Genomic DNA, 20,116 nt, shown 5'->3' with positions numbered 1-20,116 from the left:
AAAAAAAAGTAAGAGATAATGAAAAAAGAAGGTAAGGGGGATAATATATTTTTATTTCTCCTGCTATAATAATATTTTCTTGTTATGAAGATGAAGGGCAGCCTGCCTTATTAGACTGACAATTACATGTTTAGACAATTTACATTCTTTTGAATGAAGGCAAGGATGCCAATAGTATTTCTCATTATAATTCAGAAACAGATTCTGAATTTGACATATGTGACATATGTTTGATGATATGCTCAAAGTTGTCGAGAGAAAGCTGTTTTTTAAAATGTCACTGGGTTTTTTATAGATTTCATTGAGCTTTTAGATTACTTTGCCTAGCCTGGATTTTAACAACATTTTAATTTCTAGTCTTTTGAAAGTAAGAACTTTACATTTGCTTCTACCTAATTTGATGTATTTTATTTTTTGATGTATTCAGTACCTAAAGTTTCCTCCCTATATTGAAATATATTCAGGTATTTTGCTATTTTTAAGCTGTTGTAATATCTTCTGTATCATATTTTGCAATTTTGCTACATTAATTTATAATAATGAAATATATTTGCATTTTGTACAAATTAATTTATTAGAATTAATTAATTTTGGTTATTTTAACTGTGTTCTTTAGGGATTCTATATATTAAACAATTCATCTGCATACAGTAACACTATTTTCATCTTCCTTTCTAGTCTGATTTTCTGGAATTTTATTTTGTTTTTGATTGTTCTATGATGAAAGAACCACAAATACTAACGGAGCAATTTTGCCTTGCTCCAGAAGGCACTATTTAAGGTTTGGAATATAACTCAAAGGACTGGAATGCGTGCTTTGTCTGCAGGAGTTCTGATTTCAATCCCAAATTATTTATTCCCTCAAGCACTTTAGGGAATGACCCTTAACATTATCAGATATAACCCTCATATAAGAAAAAATAGAGAATACCTTATTTCCATTGTTGCTAATTCATACCAGTACAATGTATCTTAATAACCCCGTTCAATTAACAAAGGTTACTGTCATTACTGCCATTACTTTAATATTAGAATACCGGGATAATTAGATTTAATACTTGACTTACTTTTTGCTTTATAATAAATAAGCCACTAATTCCTTCTTATGGGATGGATACTACCTAAACTAATTCTCTAAAATATAATTTCTGATAAAGTTGGATTCAACTAATTATTTGCCCCAATAAGTTTTGAAGGTAGTGGGACATTCAATTAATTGTCTTACTTCTCCTGCAGTTGTAGACTCCCGAGGCCTTATGTTAAGGAATTAAATTATTCTCTACAATTTTTTCTTCTACATTAGTAAGCACACAGTAGATGACTGCTTGACTTCTCTTATATATGTAGGCACATTTGTAGCTTTCAAGTACCTCATATTTAAAATTGGAAATCTCTATCCGGAAACCTGCCATTAGTTAATTTCATAATTTCAATGGCCTAGGTGCTAGATACTCTTTCAATGCCAACAATTTTAGAAGAGTGTCATGTTTCATGCTTGGTTGTTGTAATTGTTTTAGAATGTTTTTTTTTTTTCTATAAGGATGTGGTGAGGGTATTTTTTTCTACGAGGATGGAGTATACCCAGTGGTGCACTGGGCTTGCTCATATCTGAACTCAGCATTCACTCCTGGCAATATTCAGGTGAACATATCCAGTGCCGGAATCAAACCTGGAACAGCCACATGCATGGCAAGCTCTCTACCTGCTCTTCTATCATACCAGGCCTAATGTCTTAGAATTTTTAATACTATAGTTCTATATTTACATTTGAATTTTATAAATGAAGTCTAATGACAAACTGGGCATGTGTTTGAGCACTCAATATATGTATTGATACAGATATATATATATGAAGAGATAGACTTTATATATACATTGGCATATAAATGACATAAGGAAACTATACATATGCATACATAAATACATACACATATGTATATGAGTGCATATGTATATATACACATACATATATGAACAGAGAGATGATTGAGGCACAATAGCTACCTTGGTAAGCGCAGAAACTCAGGAACTTTCATGATTCAGTGATAGAATTACATTTTGTATTACATAGTAATCATGCATCTTAATTTTGGCTTTTCGGAAAATTGTCATAATTCACAGAAAATTTTAGAGGAACATTGTAATGGAATACAATAAATTTAATTTTAAACTCACAAGAAATATATTTATGTTAAATCATTAATGTATTTACTATTCTTAGAAACAAGACAATCATCAGGTATAAATGTAGAAATTAAATATTTTGAATTAATTTTTAAAAATATTTTAAGTAATACATACTACATACACTTACACATAAATGTATATTTGAATATTTATATACATTCTATAAAATATGTAGAATATACATATTCTATATAAATATTATAACTTTCTAATCACAATATATAAATTAAAAAGTTGAAGGAAAATGTTCATCAAACTTTTCCAGTAACCATAACAACAAAAAAATTACTCTCAAAATTAAAAATTACAAAAAGTAAAAGATTTGTGATCTTGTATTGTCAATTCTGATATTTTCTACGTATGTCCTTTGAAAATAAGAAGCTACTTTTTTGATAATAAAAAATTAGCATGTGGAAAACAACCATAGAAATATTATGCTCAAAATATAACATTAATAAAATTTTAGTAATATTTTATAACAAGATAAGAACACTATTTGGGTATCCTAAAGAGGAATGGAAAGAGCTATGCTTGGAATAACACATTTCATTCAAGCGAGAGAAGGAATCCGGAGTTCTGACCTTGGTCAAAGATCAAGAATCAGGGATGCTGTCTCCTTTGCCAAGGCATCAAAAATCAGATGGGCTGGACACGTAATTCGATTTAGAGACGACTGCTGGACTAGAGCCATTACCGACTGCATTCCACAGGATGTCAAAAGAACGCGTGGCCACCTACCTACGAGATGGTCAGATTTCTTTGTCGACCCTAAATAAAAGGATCGAGGCTCTTCGTGTTCCTGGAGCGAGAAGATGCCATTGGGCTACACTAGCACGTGACAGGGATGAATGAAGACGTTACTGACGCTGGTTCTAGCAAATCGATGAACAATGGGATGACAAGTGATACAAGTGATACAATATTTTATAGAATAGAAATGTCAGCATAAGTATTTATATGCAATCTGTAAGTTTATGTTAGTATTTAATGGTCATAAGACACCTATTATATTTTATTAGTAATGGAATCGAAATTAAACACCTATTTATATTTAGGCACTTTAACAGTGTATTTATCACCCCTTTTATTAGAAGTGATGCTTTCTCATTTTATATTTTTCTTGAAATTATGCATCTCATCTCCCTCTCAGCCTATAAATATTACTTAGTTTTAAAGAAACATGATGAATTTTACACCAAGGTAGCAACATTAACTATTTTGTCTCAACATATTAATTTATCATCTTCAATTGCCATAACATGATTAATCGAACACTCTTGGTTAGGTTGTTATTAAATATAAATTACCCATGATTTCTAGAATGCTTCCCCCACACCATTTTTTTTTTTTTTTTTGCTTAGTTGAGTAACAGTTTTACATGACTTTCTGTTTAGGGTTATAATTCCATGATTCTTAAAAGTATAAAGCAACCAACTGCAAAGGACCAATTTTTCTCCATCATATTATGTAGTGATAACAATGCCTCCTATTTTCTCTCTCAATTGACTTGTCTGCCTCTGGTAGCCTTAGTCCAGAGTAAGAGAGATTACAGATGTTTCTATTCATTTGGTTTTGAATGTCAACTTACTTTGTTTTTCATTATCCCACCTACAAATGACTGTTGAGTAATTGTCTCTCCTTCTGAATTATTTCACCTAGCATGGTACCCTTCCATTTATATCTGTAGTGTAGCAAAATAGCTGGTTTAATCTTTTGGTAGACCTCAGTATTATTCTACCTTACAGCACAATTTCTTTACCGCCTTCTATTCTTTGACACTGGGATTGTTTCCAGATTTTGGCTATTGTAAATCTTTTGGCAATGAACATAGGTCAGCATTATCTTCTCAAATAAGTAATTTTGTGTTCTTTGATAGCTGTGAAGAAATAGAATTGCTGGATCATATGGGAAAATATTTACTACTATAGTTTTATGAGACACACCTGGTGGTACTCAGGGTATACTCCTGGATCTATGCTCTGGGGTCACTACTGGTGGTTTTAAGACTTTACTAAGACACTTGTGATCAAATTCTGGTCAGCCACATGCAACACAAGCATCGTATTCCTGTATTATCTCTCTGGATGCTCATTTGTAAATATTTTGAAAAATCTACAACTATTCTGCATTGAAGTTGAATGAATTTCCGGTTCACCAATAATGACTAAGGATTCCATTTTCTCCACAGAACAGCAGTATTTACGTTTTCTAACATGTTTAATGGTAGTCATTCTTAATGATATGATGCAATATCTCATTTTTATTTTTATTTTCATTTCCGTGACATTTTAGTATCATACAAGTTTTTTTGCTTTCCTGAAAATCTCATGTGTACCACCTATTCATACAAATCCCACCACTGTTGAAAAACACAGATCAATTTATTTTCTAAATTTTGAAACATTTTCAGGATATTATATAGTTGTCATAGCTTGGACCAATTAAATTTGAACATGTATATTTTTAAAGTGTATAATTTGTCATGAGAGAATTTTTTAAAAATTCTATAGTTGAATTACAGTCTACTTCAAATACTATTTACTAATTCCTGGAAGTTAAAAATTTAATTTCTTGTCTATATGTCAATTTATATATATATGTGTATATATATATATATATATATATATTTATTTATTTATCTGGCTTGGGTAGGGTGGGGCATCTGAGTTTGACCCCTCCCTCAGATGCCAAAGATTGGAGGAGGCAGACAGAGGATCTTGTTTCCAGGTCTCCTTGAACCTAGAGTTCAAGGTCGCAAAGTTCTGCTTACCTGATTTTGAGGGGCTTCACTCATTCATGAGCTTCGACCCAAGTGTCCAGAGAGTGGCCTAGAGCATGGCGGTGGCTGGTAGTGGATCTACTGAAGCTTCATTTGCTTGCAATGGAACAAACATCTCCGAATGCAGCAGCTATGTGTACCTGGGTCGAGAAATCAACATGAGGAACGACTTGGTGCCAGAACTGCGCAGGAGGAAGAGAGCTGCGTGGAATGCATTCAAGAGCATCAAAGAAGTGGTTAAGAGAACAAAGAACCTCTGACTCCAGGCACATCTTTTCGATTCCACCCTTCTTCCTGCACTAACATATGCCTCAGAGACCTGGGCCCTACGCAAACAGGATGAAAATGCTATTAGGTTATCCCAAAGAGGAATCGAAAGAGCTATGCTGGGAATGTCATGTCTCATTCAAGTGAGAGAAGGAATCCGGAGTTCTGACCTCCATCAACGATCAAAAATCAGGGATGCTGTCTCGTTTGCCAAGGCATCAAAAATCATATGGGCCGGTCATGTAATGCGATTCAGAGATGACCACTGGACTAGAGCTGTTACCGACTGGATTCCACGGGATGTCAGAAGACCTCGTGGCCGCCCACAACTACATGGTCAGATTTCTTTGTCAAATCCATGAATGAACAATTTGAGGTTCTTCCTATTCCTGGAGCAAGCAGATGTCATTGGGCTGCAGTAGCTCATGACAGGGACAAATGGAGACGTTACTGGCGCCCTCTCGAGCAAGTTGAATATCAACGGACTACAAGTGATACAAGTGATATATATATAATGCAATTAAAATAATTGCTTTTTGCAATTAATCATCCATATAAATTAGCGTTTTATATATAAAGAGAAGCATAGTGAAATACAGAGGGAAATAAATTATTCATTCTGAAAGTGAAAGGATAAAACTATTTACTTTGTGTTTTATTTAATTATTTATTTATATTGGTGGGTGGTCACACCTGGTTGAGCTCAGGGCTTACTCCTGGCTCTGCACTTTGCATCACTCCTAGTGATGCTCGGGGACCACATGGGGAACTAAAGTGTAAACCTGGGTCATTTGCACATAAGACAAGTGCGGACTATCTCAAAGGCACCAAAAATTCTTTTTATAGTTCAGCTAAGTGATAATCTAACCACATTTATGAGGTATTGATGTAAGTGTAAATAGCAGCTAAAACTTTGACTTGTAATGGTAGAGTAAGTAAAAGTCTTTCAGTATTTTTATTTCAAACCTAATGCCCCAAAGGAGAGAGAGACAGAGATAGAGACAGAGGGAGAGAGAGACAGAGGAAGACAGAGAATGAAAATGCTGGAAAGAAAACTGGGCACGCTGGAGGTGGAAAATGCACACAGATGAAGGGATGGGTGTTGGAACATGATACCATTGAAATCCAATTATGAACAACTTTGCAATTAAGAAATAAGAAATAAATAAAATTTAAGAATAAATAAAAAATTTAAAAGAATAGAATAATTGGACATTTAAGTGATTTATTCTAAGTGTGTCTTCATTTAAAAATATACATCAGAGACAAGGCATTAGACAAGCAAGTTTGGATCTTTTAAAATTCCATTTTAGATCATTCCAGTCAAAGTGTTCCATGCATGTGCTTCCAATTTGCTCTTTGCTAAAAACTACCTTTCTGTCACATATCGCTAACTTTACTTTTTAAGGTTATGCAGTTTTAAAATTCGTCACCAATGAGCATAGCACAATCATCAGCACTGCTGGAATTTTTCAAGCAGAAAGAGTATATGGTCATCAGATACACGGGTTTAAGTCATTGCTTAAATCCTCCAGCAGAGAAAAATCATTTCAGAGTTAATTGTGTCAGTGATTTTAACTTTTTTATGTTATAAGTCTATTTGTCTTTGCAAAGAGAGGTGTTGTCTACTTATTTTTTCTTTCTTTTAAAAAAAGAAATGGAACGGCTTTCCATTTTTTCTCCCCAACCTCATGGCTTCTCTCAAATATAGAAAGCAATGTAGCTGAGTGGTAGTATAATACATCCCTTTTCTAAATAAAGTAGGGTCTCTTCAAGGCTTCATGTAAACTACGGCAACTGAATGCATTCCTAAGTCCCCATCAATTTAATTACTTTTTCTCTTAGGTTGGACTGTATAAATAGAATTTCTACTTGTTCTTGGGACATCTGGGAAGAACAGAGTTATGTGTGCTATATAGGAATCAGCCTTCACCCTGTGTTCTAAATCAGACCTTTTGTTAGAAAGTGAAAATTAAATAAAAGTGGCCATGAATTTAGTAATCTTGAATTATTAACCTACTGTCTTAAAATTTAAGAGAAGAGAGTCTCTTGCCCGCGTGCCTGACTGTCTTCCCCGAGACCCCTCAGAGAAATTGGGCTCCAGCTTCCCTCCCTGCCTCGAGCAGAGCTCCTGGCTGCCAAAGACCTCCAGAACCTAGCCACAGCTATGCTCAAGGCCCCTCTCCACATGTTCGGACAAGCCTCACTCATGCAGGTACTGGCAGAGGAACCCAGGTGTGTGTAATCCCATCAACGGCCAATATCCAGAGACATAAAAGCAAGCTCCCAGAAGCTCCCAGATATCTTATAACCTACTTCTCCCTCAGGGAGAAACTTTTAAGCTACTGAGAGTTTCCTGCCCACCTGGGAGAGCCTCTCAAGTTTCCCATGGTGTATTCATATGCCAAAGCCAGTAGCAAGCTGGGTCTCATTCCCCTGACCCTGAAAGAGCCTCCAATGCGGCATCATTGGGAAGGTTGTGTAGAGAGGCTTCTAAAATCTCAGGGATAGGACGAATGGAGAGGTTACTGAGACTGCTCGAGAAATTCGATGATTCAACGGGATGATGATGATGATGATGATGATGATGATGATGATGATGATGATGTTGTCTTAAAATTAAAATAAACCTTTTTTTCTTGTAATCAAAATAGAATTTAATATCTTGGATGGAGCGTTGACACAACAGGTCGGGCGTTTTCCTGCATGCAGTCAACCCGGGTTCGATTCTTCCATCCCTCTTGGAGAGCCCGGCAAGCTACAGAGCATATTTTGCCTGCACAGCAGAGCCTGACAAACTCCCCGTGGCATATTTGATATGCCAAAAACAGTAACAAGTCTCACAATGGAGACGTTACTAGTGCCTGCTCGAACAAATCGATGAACAATGTGATGACAGTGCGACAATGTGACAAACATACTTACAAAACATTCCTCAACAAGTAAATTAAGTAAATAAGGGTAATATATTATGTTTTTGGATCACTGTCACTGTCACTCTCATCCTGTTGTTCATCAATTTGCTCGAGCAGGCACCGGTAATATCTCCATTGTGAGACTTGTTGTTACTGTTTTTGGCATATTGGATATGCCATGGGTAGCTTGCCAGGCTCTGTGGTGTGGCAAGATTGAACCCAGGTCGGCCGTGTGCAAGGCAAGTGCCTCTGTGCTATCACTCCAGCCACATATTTATGAAAATGTACACATATAGATATGAATTCATTATTTGAGAATACTCCCTGAATCAGTTAATTCTATTGAAACTAAAGATAGGAAGCCTTGATCTGAATAGGCCATAGGGAAAATGCACTCTAACCTTCTGTTCAAGTGGATGTGTCACAGCTCATTGAGAAGATGCTAATGGATAGAGGAATGGTTCCCTGAAAATATTTCAATGTCTTTTTTTTTTTTTTGCCAGGCATAGTAATTATTTGCCTTGGAAAAGGTCTTTAGAAAAACTTTATCTTATAATGTTAAAACTTATAGAAGAATTTCCAAATATTAAGGATATTAATGACAGTGTGACAAAACATTAAGGGCATTGTGGCCCACTGCTTTATTAGAACTATAATCCATCATGATCAGAACATTTGACAGCAGTTGCCCTTGCAAACCAAGTAAAATTTATGCATGACAACTGTTGGAATATATAACATTGAAACAAGAAGTGGTGGTCTTGGAAGTGAAGGATTTTCTGAAACAAGTTATATAACAGTAATAGAACAGGAAATACCTCAGATAAAAACATAAATGTAGTAACTGTCTTCAAGAAAAATTTAAAATTGATTTCTAAGAGCAGATATATAATGTTTCTTTCTCATGATCTCAATCCCAGTAGAATTTAATTTAATTGCTCAAACTAAATATGACAAATAGGGTCTGAGCAATAGTATAGTGGGTAAGTTGCCCTTGCACTCGGCCCACCAGGGTTTGATTACAGGCATACCATCTGATCCCCTGAGTAACACCAGGAGTAATTCCTGAATGCAAAGCCAGACCCAAAAGTCAAAAAAAAATTTAAATAGTTAAAATTGTTACAAATAGATATAACTAGAGTGGCCAATGACTATCAAATGAACACTTTATCTTTTACTTTAAAAACAATTATATTACTATTAGAATTTATTTTGAAAGTATTTATCTCTATGAAATTTGCAAATTAGAATATTATTTGAATGCATAGTTTGTTACATCAGAGAAAAGAAATTTTCCCAGACAATGATAACAGTATATATCTTTTTTATCATATAGTTTTGGTTTTGGAATATTAAAAATAAGGCATACTATATTTTTCCCAAATTTTCTAGTCTGTTTCTTTAAATTTTTTATTACTGAATCACCATGAGGTATAGTTACAGACTTATAAACTTTTGTGCTTGCATTTCAGTCATACAATGATCAAGTACCGTCCCTCCACCAGTGCCCATTTTCCACCACCAATGATCCCAGTACCCCTCCCACCACCCTCTCCATACCCCCCACCCCGACTCTGTGCCAGGGCATTCCCTTTTGTTCTCTCTCTCCTTTTGGATGTTGTGTTTGCAATAGAGATGTTGAGTGGCCATCATGTTCGGTCTATAGTCTGGTCTTTTTCTAAATAAAAAAGAATAAAAGTTAAATAGTTGTGCTAAGTTGTTAGTAAATGTTTATACCTGTCATAACACTGTACCTCATGATGATATATAGTGTTTCCGTTGTTTATGTATCACATACAATGTCCATAGTCTTTCATATTGGGAATAAAGAAGATTCAGTTATCCTATGAAATATCTACTGTGGTTGTTTAGTAATTTGGCAGCCTGAGTGTTCCCTAAGCAGTTCTTGAATGCCAGGAGTCACTCCCTACAATTCTTGACTGTGTGGTAAAGGCCTGGTGGTCCTTGTCCTGCCGTTGTGCTAATGTTAAGGTTGAACAGACCTCGAGCAGAACTCTACCCCGGGAGGCGCGATGGGAGGAACGAGACCGAGACAACTCTTTCCGCAAATGCACGGGGTTTATTCAAGCCAACATGCCGGGACCCTACAGCTACAGAGCCGAGGGTCCTGAACTCAAAAACCAAGCAATTTTTGTACCCTTTTGGAAAAAAAAAGGGGGGAAATCACACCTATTGGATCAAAAGGGAATCACACATATTGGATCAAAGGTAATCACATATAGGTCACTTAATTTGCTAATCTGAACATTTGTTAACTGTTAACTGTTTCCCAGTGCAAATGTGCCAATGTTTGCTTACAATTCCTAGAGCAGTTTGTTGGCCCATTTGGTGACCATTTCCTGCCCAGCGGTAGGTCTCTAAAACATCTTTCAAAGCATCCAAGCAGTTACAAAGACAAATTCAGCTTTAGCAGAATCGAATTTCTAACCCTTAACCTGCCCTCTTCTTCACTACTTGGGTATGGTGTGATGACAGCCAGGCCTGGGAATAAACCTGGGATTGCCACCCCTTTTGTAGGTCTCTCTGGTCTTTGTTTAATGAACTGTAATTGGTGGAGGCAGTAGGAACTCTGTAGCAATTTCCATTCTAAACATGTTGGATTTGGGGGGTAGTAAATTATTGCTGATTTTCTTATTATAAAGTGTTGTTGTACTATAGCACTGTCATCCCATTGTTCATTGATATCCTCGAGCGGGCACTAGCAATGTCTCCATTGTGAGACTTGTTACTGTTTTTGGAATATCGAATACGTCACGGGTAGCTTGCCAGGCTCTACCTTGCAGGCAGGATACTCTGAGTAGCCTGGTGGGCTCTCGGAGAGGGGCAGAGGAATTGAACCTGGATCCACCATGTGCAAAGCAATCACTCTACCCGCTGTGTTATCCTATAAAGTGTTATTGGAGAGAATATGTCATATTGAAGAAGCCATTATCTTACTGCTCTAAAGGACAGTTTAAGTTTAATGAAAGTGGGTAAACTCTAGCTTAGCTACATTTAGGATAACATTGCCACAGATAGCTTAGGTTTATTTGGGTTATTCCCATCACAGTGTTCCCATTCTGCTGTGTTTATTTGTAACTTCTTTCTTTGTGCTCTGTTAACTTGTAAATATTGTTTTTTCTTCTCCTTAAGTCCTTTGCATAGTTTATTCAGAGCAATGTCGTTTTTTGTATTGGCACAGGAAGACAGTAAATGCTATGCTTTTGTAATGTGAGAGTCAATTGGCTCTAAATGATATTTTAAATATTTTCCTGCTGGGCATCTGTTCTCTTGACCTAAGCATCAGCTGCCATTACTTCCTAGCACCCCAAAACAGGGTCCTCACAAGGGATTGGATGATCCCAGGGCAAGTGGTGAGCTATGTGCTACCCTGGCATCTGGATGGGCCTGGCCAAAGTGCCTAATGCTTAACTATAAGTTAAGAGCTTGGTTATGGACAGATACTGTGATGATCCAAAAAGTTATAACTAGACTCAGACCCTGCTAAGTGTTAGGAATGATTAATCTGGCCTGAGAACTGTAGTCTGAGTCCATGGCAAGATGTTCCCAGGAGAGCTGCCCTACAAGTCTCAATGTATCTCTTACTGTGTCCATACAAAAAATAACTAATATTAAGGTTTTACTTAAGATGCTAGGAGGAAAGAAATGCCCCCAGGTGGTGTTTCTGCCCCTGAGCCTGATGGGCAGTCAGGAAGAGCTTTCTTATGTTGATTTTGCTACCAGATGAGTGTAGCATGGGCCCAGAAGGCAAGAGGTGGAGAGACACGTGGGGAAGAGGCAGAAAGAGAGAGTGAGGGAGTTGTTTGGGGAGAAGCAGTCAGAGTCAGAATCCAGAGAGGAGAGAGAGAGCCCAGGCTGCAAGATGGAATGCGGAGAGATGAGCCGGAGAGACAGGAGGAGGCGGGAATGAATGAGGGGAAGTGTGAGACTAGAATGGGGCTCAGAGAGGCCGACACAGATGCATGGAGAGAAAGGAATAAATGACAGTTGATCAATCAACTGGCTTGGCCCTCATTTCCTCTTCTGTCTGCCCCTGGCCTGGGCCTCCCAGGCTGGGCAAGCGGCCCGGGACCACCCCCAAACCCAGGTGCCACCAATGGGGAAATCCACTGAGGCTTTCCCCCAAGCTGTCCTGGCAAAATTTTTACAGTGAGTTAAGCTATAGCTTAACTACATTTACGAATTTTAAGACTGAGCAGACAAATAGAAAAGAAAATGAATTTTTTTCTATCCAAATCATTTACTCTTGAGTACGCATGCATATAAATTCTCCTCCCCACACACATTTAACTACATTTGTTCTTTTTCTCCTATTAATCTCTCTTTTATTGTTTTTTTAATTTATTTTTTAATCAGTGAGTCACATTGAGGATACAGTTACAGATTCACACATTTTTGTTCTTGTTTTTCCCTCATGCAATGTTTAAGAGCCCATCCCTCCACCAGTGTCCATTCTCCACCACCAATGAACCCAGTATCCCTCCCAACCCCCAGTCCCATCCCCCCACCCCACCCCGCCTCTGTGGCGGGGCATTCCAATTTGATATCTCTCTTTCCTTTTGGGTGTTGTGGCCTGAAATAGGGGTATTGAGTGGTCATCCTGTTCAGTCTCTAGTCTACTTTCTGCATGTATCTCCCTTCTTGCGCAGGATCTACAATCACATATTACTTGGTGTTCCCTTCTCTATCTGGGATGACTTTCCCCCAGTGTGTGAGGCCAGCTTCCAAGCTATGGAGCCAACCTCCTGGTGTTATATACTACCATTCTTAGGTATTAGTCTCGTACTCTGTTGTTCTATATTCCACAGATGAGTGTGATCTTTCTAGTCTGTCCCTCTCTTTCTGACTCATTTCACTTAGCATACTTTCCATGTAGATCCACTTATATGCATAGTTCATGACTTCATCCTTTCTAACAGCTGCATAGTATTCCATTGTATAGATGTATCAAAGTTTCTTTAACCAGTCGTCTGTGCTTGGGCACTTGGGTTTTTTCCATATTCTGGCTATTGTAAACAGTGCTGCGATGAACATATAAGTGCAGATGTCATTTCCACTATACTTTTTTGTTTCTCCAGGACATATTCCCAGAAGTGGTATTGATGGATCAAATAGAAGCTCGATTTTTAATTTTTTGAGAAGCGTCCGTATTGTTTTCCAAGAAAATGAATTGTTTCTTATAGGCTACAGTATTTTAGCCTGGTCATTCTAGGGAATGTCAGAATTTCATTATATATGTGATTTTGTCTGTTTGTATATGCATGCATATATATATATATATGTGTATGTGTGTGTGTGTGTGTAGACATGTTTATATACACAATCTTTTATCCATCATTTGTCAAGGAATTTAGGTTGCTTGTTTCAGTTTGGGGGAACTATAATAGCAGGCACAATAGTTATGTATAATCCTTTGAATGAATTACTATTTTTTCTATACTAAATTGGATTGTTTGCTCAGAAAAAAATACAATAGCACAAATTATATTTGTGGTTAATATTTAGGGAAATTTCTGAACTTAGAGTAGAACTACCATTGTTCCTTCCAACCAATATTGATAAATAACTCACTTAGTTTACATCACTACCAGCACATGATATCTTCATTGTCCTAAATAATCTATTTTAATAAATATTAGATATACCTACATTTTAGTTTTAATTTGAATTTCATGATAACGATTTTTACCTGTGTCTTTTGCTTATTGGCCATTGATCTGTTTTATATAAAATGCTTTAATGGGTACTTTTGACTGACTGTTATCATACTTATAAATTTTATATATTTTGCTAATATGTTTTGATTAAACACACATTTAATGTGCATCAAGCATTCAATTATGTCTTGCCTTGAGCTTTCTAAGTACTATATTTTAAAGATGGAATTTTTCAATTTAAAAGAAAAAGAAATTGAATGCATAAATATTAATTATGGTTTATGGTTTTTATGTCCTAACAAATAGATTCTTATACCAATTGATGCAAAAGTAGTTTTTCTGCACATTTTATCTAATGGTTTCTTGTTCTAAGTTACATGTTTTGCTCCATGCATAAGAGTAATATTATGAATCATATAAGGCAAGGTTTTCATTAGTTTTAAATGTCTCAACAAGTGAATCTGAAAATCAGATGGGCCAGTCATGTAATGCAATTCAGAGACGATCGCTGGACTAGAGCTGTTACCGACTGGATTCCACAGGACATCACAAGACCACGTGGCCGCCCACCAACTAGATGGTCAGACTTCTTCGTCAAAACCCTGAATGAAGGGTTTGAGGCTCTTCCTGTTCCTGGAGCAAGCAGATATCATTGGGCTGCACTAGCACAAGACAAATGGTGACGTTACTGGTGCCTGCTTGAGCAAATCGAAGATCAATGGGATGACAAGTGATACAAGTGTGATACAAGTGAATATTCAATTGATGCAACAAACTTTTAAGAAAATTGTAATTTTACCATTTTTTTCTGTAATTCAAAAATTTAGCCAAAATTAAGGAACTTAAATACTATTTATTGTTAAGTATGTTCCTGGGTAAGTGCTGAAAAACTTTTTTAGCGTAACAGTAATTTTTTAAATTCAGTTAGAGTAATAAAGCAATCTCTGATATTTTTCTTAAAACAATATTTTTAAAATGATATTATTTGTACTTTGTGTATATATAAGGCATTTCAAATCATCCTGCTAATTTCCCCCAATAAATAGAACTTTTTTTTATTATAGTAAGTTTGAGATTGAATTTGGAAGAGATAAAATTTATTGAATATCCCAATTAATGTACATAGTGTATCTCTCCATTTATTTTAAAATTATTTAAGATTTTATCACATATTTCAGTTACCAATAATAAATGGTAAAAATATTTTGCTAGACTTTACTATTTTTATGCTATTGCAAAAGATAATTTACATATTAATATTAGTGTTCAATATGAAAACTATTTCACTTCTTACATTGATTCTATTTTTCATGAACCTATTGAAATCTATAATTATTGCAGGTTTCCATTGCTTCTACAAAATTTTCTATGTACACAGTTATGTTTTCCTTATGTAAAAACAATATTAGGTCAAGATGTACATATGGGGTGACAGCTTTTCAGGTATTTTTCGATTATCCCTTGAATTTATAATATTCTGCCTTTGTGTGATATTACTCAATCCTAATGACTGTTATTTAGAAGAACTGATGAAATATCTGTTCTGATGGATGGCAGGTTATCAATGAGGATGGTAAATGTCTGCCTCATCCTCTCCTTTTATGTCTCTGTTTTTGTGAAATGCTTAGTTTTATAAAGAGATGATATATACTGGCCCAATATTTAGTAAACAAAAGATACTCTCAGTGCTATAGTTTTCTAGGAAATGAATCTTATCAGAGAACATGGAAAATAATAAACTTTGAGATGACTGAAGCCCAAGGCAACACTCAGTATAGTTTTTTGACAATCCAAAGCAAGACTCATTGCCTAGAACAGCTTTTCTACAAACCAGACTTTTTCAAGTACAGACTTTTGGCTGTAGAGGTAAATTTACTGTAATTACTAGAACCAACATCACTGTAAGAGGACACCCAAACTAACTTTAAACATAAGGCAGATTGCAGAAAGGGAAGAAGTCTGAGGATATTGATGAATGAAAACTGCGACTTGGGGTGGTATTACAGTTGGAATTTGGCTTGAAAAAATATTAGTAATAGCTTTGTAAATTACAGTTCCTAAATAAAAACGAGAAAACAAAAACAAAACAAGACAAAAAAAAACAGAATTCTCTGCTGTTCAAACAGAAAATTAAAGATGTGTTATAAAATAAAACATATATTTACAGAAAAACATAGATGCAAAGAGTCACTGTCACTGTCGTCCCATTGCTCATCGATTTGTCCGAGCGGGCACCAGTCATGTGAGACTTCTTGTAAAGAGTAGCAAAATTAAAATGATGCTAAAAACAGAAGGTGAATGCTGACATAGTAACAAATAAGAAATACAATCCTCTCTTAGCTGAGGTTTCATTTCCTGAAGTTTTATTTAGCAATGGTTAAATGTTCTTCGAAAATGGTGTGTAAAATGCAAACTGTCACACTGTCATTGTCAACCGGTTGCTCATCGATTTGCTCGAGTGGACATCAGTAACGTCTCCTGTCAGACTTGTTGTTACTGTTTTTGGCATATAAGATACACCAGGGGTAGTTTGCCAGGCTCTGCTGTGCGGGCGAGATACTGTTGGCAGCTTCCTGGGCCCTCCAAGAGGGGCGGAGGTAATGAACACAGGTCGGATCGTGCAAGGCCAACACCCTACCCACTGTGCTACAGCTCTAGCCTGCAAAATGCAAAATATTATAAATATGTAAATTTCAAATAAATAATAAGTATCTTCAATATTAAAGTATCAATATATTTTGAGAGATTGATAGCTTCTATTAAATTTAACTGCTGATTTTTATGGTATTACAATTAACAGTGGTTATTTTTTATTTTTCTGGCTTATAAAGTAAGCCTTATTATAGATACTTGTGTTTGGAATAAGATACAAAATAAATAAAACTGATATAGATAGTGTTTAGTGTTACCTAGAGCTTCAAGAATAAGCTGGAATTCTTGGAACATACCTCCATGTATAAGAGAGTGCTTCTGTATTTACACTGCTAATGAAATTGCAATCATTTAAGTGGTTCATTTTCCCCAATATTCAGTAAAGATTAAAGAGCAATGCAGAGGAGACCAAAGGCTAGCTCCAGGCATGTCTAACACACTTGACTTTTACCAAGGTAGCAAATTCGACTGGACTGATGACTTCAGTTTGTCTTTATCAAATGACTAAATATGAACCTTTTTTTCCCCTTTAGGTTTGGGGTCATACCTGACAGTGTTCAAGGTATACTTTTGGCTCTAGTCTCAGGGATTACACCTGGAGGTGATTTGGCACAATAAGTTGGGCACCAAAAATCGTGGTCTCCCTTCTCCTCTTTCACAATGATAATAATTGAAGAAACTATTTTAAAAACAGTGAAAAAATTGAATGTATTGATTCCTCCACCCCTTTTGGAGAGCCCGGCAAGCTACTGAGAGTATCTTGCCCGCATGACAGAGCCTGGCAAGCTACCTGTGGCATGTCCGATATGCCAAAAACAGTAACAACAAGTCTCACAATGGAGACAATACTGGTGCCTGCTCCAGCAAATAAATCGATGACCAACAGGATGACAGTGACAGTGATTTATAAAATACAATGGGATACCTGGGCCCAACACCTCAAGGCCAATTATGGATAATCTTGATGAAAGCATCAGTTTTCCTATATTCATCTTCAAGTTTGAAGTTATTCTCCTTTTTGATACATAAAAATTTTGAATATAAAAATTAAATCATTAAGCCATTTATTTCCTAACATTGGAAAAACTAAAGTAATCAGAAATAGAATATTGAGATCAAACTTGTTACAAAATATTAAATAAAACAAAAAGATTAAAAGGGACAGCGAAGGTCATTTTCTGTTTATCAAGGGATATGTTCAACAGGAAGAAATCACACTCTTAAACATATATGCACCTAATGAGCGACCAGCTAAATATTTAAAACAACTCCTAGCAGACTTCAAAGAGGACATCACTAACAGCACAATAGTAGTCGGAGACTTCAATATGGCCTTATCGCCTCTAGATAGATCGACAAGAACAAAACTCAACAAGGAAACACTGACTCTGAAAGAAGAAATTGAAGAGAGAGGCCTAATAGACCTATACAGGGCCTTACACCCCCAAAAGAAAGAATACACATTCTTTTCCAGTGCACACGGAACATTTTCTAAAATAGACCATGTACTGGGCCCCAGAACATACCTCAATAGAATCGGAAAAATAGAAATTGTATCAACCATCTTTTCAGACCACGATGCGCTGAAGATAGAAGCTAACCACTCACTGACACGGAAAATATTAAATAAAACATTTTAACATTTTATTTTGTTTCATCTTTCTAAAATAGAGGGAGATAAAGCTAAACCAGCATAAGTTGTGTGTGGATATAGAACCTTATTCTGTAGCATGCTATACTTCACTACCAAAGCACCAGTGGAAATGTATGTATGATGTTCTTTAGAGTTTCTATTATGTGGTGTGAGTTCCTACTTACAGGATTTTATTTCTTGAGAAAGAACAACTTAAAATCATTATATCCCTTGGAGTTGGAATGAGTACAGAGGGCAGGGTGTCTGCCTTAAATGCCGCTCACCTGGGTTGAATTCCTTGCAACCCATATGGTCCCCCTTGGCTAACAGGAGTGATCCCCGAGTGTGATTATTAAGTCCTTAGGATTTACAGGTGTAGTCTAAAAAACACAACAAAGCAAAATAAAACCATGATGTCCCTTTTCCTCTTCCCACAACGAAAACAATTGAGGAAACTAATTGTTAAACAGCAAAAAAAAAAAAATCAATATATTCATAAAATAATATGAATGGATTCAGGAGCAAAGTATATTTTTGGTACTTTATTAATCCTTGGTTTTAAATATAAAATTAAAAATAGTATATACAGGGGCTTGAGAGGTAGTTGAGCTCATAGGGAGCTTGTCTTGCATGTGGAATACATGGGCTCACTACCTGGCACCCATTATGTTGCCCTCCCCAGGCCACACCCACACAGAAGTAGTCTCTATTGTAAAGGCAGGAGTAGTAATCCCTGAATGCAGAGCCCTGAGCACCACTGTGTTTGAACCCCCAATGAAGTAATGACATTTAGTATTTTTTTGAATTTTACTTGGTCATACTTTCACTGTTAAGTATAGAGGATATTATACTAGCTTATTAGAATATTATATTATTAAATGTGTAATAATAATAGCTGAGCCTATTTTTTTAGCTGAGGTTATTTGTATGTTTGTTTGTCAATTCCTCCGCCCCTCTCAGAGAGCCCAGCAAGCTACCGAGAATATCTCGCCAGCATGGCAGAGCCTGGAAAGCTACCCGTGGCATATTTGATATGCCAAAAACAGTAACAGCAAGTCTCACAATGAAGATGTTACTGGTGCCCACTTGAGCAAAATCGAAGAGCAACGAGATGACAGTTACAGTTTGTTTTTTACTGAAATGGAATTGCTACGAATCTGTCTCCTGCAATATGTTATCTGGAAGCCATCAAGCAAGCTACATAATTGGGCCTTTCTAACCTGAATAGGTCACTACAGAATTGAAAAGTGATAAAAATATTCAGCTAAATTTGGAAGTAATTTTATCCTCAAGAGTGGGCCCTTTGACTGCAATCTATGATTGGATTTCTGAAATCCTTAATGACTGACAGGTCGTTTTTAATTAAGGAGGATTAATTCCAAAGCTCCTCATTTTTCAGATAAATCTTATCAGCTATGCTCCTTAGTCTGACCTTAATCATTATTGAAAAATAAATTTATATAAACTTTAAAATAATATTAAGAACATTTATGTAACTAAATGATAGTTACATACATTAAATTATATATTAACTTCTCTTTCCTCATATTGTGACTACTTTAATTGAGAGACAAAATATATAACCCTTGGCATTGAAATTATTGTGAATGAATATAGTTCAAAGCTTGTAACACAGAAAATAATGTTGGTTCTCTCCTGTTATTTCTCGTTGAATCTTTCCGTCTCTTCGTGGAACTAAAAGTACTTATCAAGATTGTATATCTTGGCTGACTCTATACTACAATGAACAAGACAAATATGTCCCTGCCATTCCTGAAAAGATGTTCTACTTTGATATATAGCACATTAGTAAACGAAACACAGGAAACGTGTTTTATTCAATAGAATGAGAAATTAACTTATTTTGGCAGGAGTGTTGAAAATTATCCCTCTTTGAATGGTTAGCCAAAGTCTTTTATATATATGGTAGGGTTTACAGCAGTTTCTCAAGTATAATACAATATGTGCTAAAACTGCAAAGTCACATGTTGGAAAATCTAAAACT

This window comes from Sorex araneus, chromosome 6, assembly GCF_027595985.1.
Source record: "Sorex araneus isolate mSorAra2 chromosome 6, mSorAra2.pri, whole genome shotgun sequence".
Taxonomy (NCBI): domain Eukaryota; kingdom Metazoa; phylum Chordata; class Mammalia; order Eulipotyphla; family Soricidae; genus Sorex; species Sorex araneus.
The sequence above is the reverse complement of the archived record's forward strand: the minus strand, read 5'-3'. Positions refer to the sequence as shown.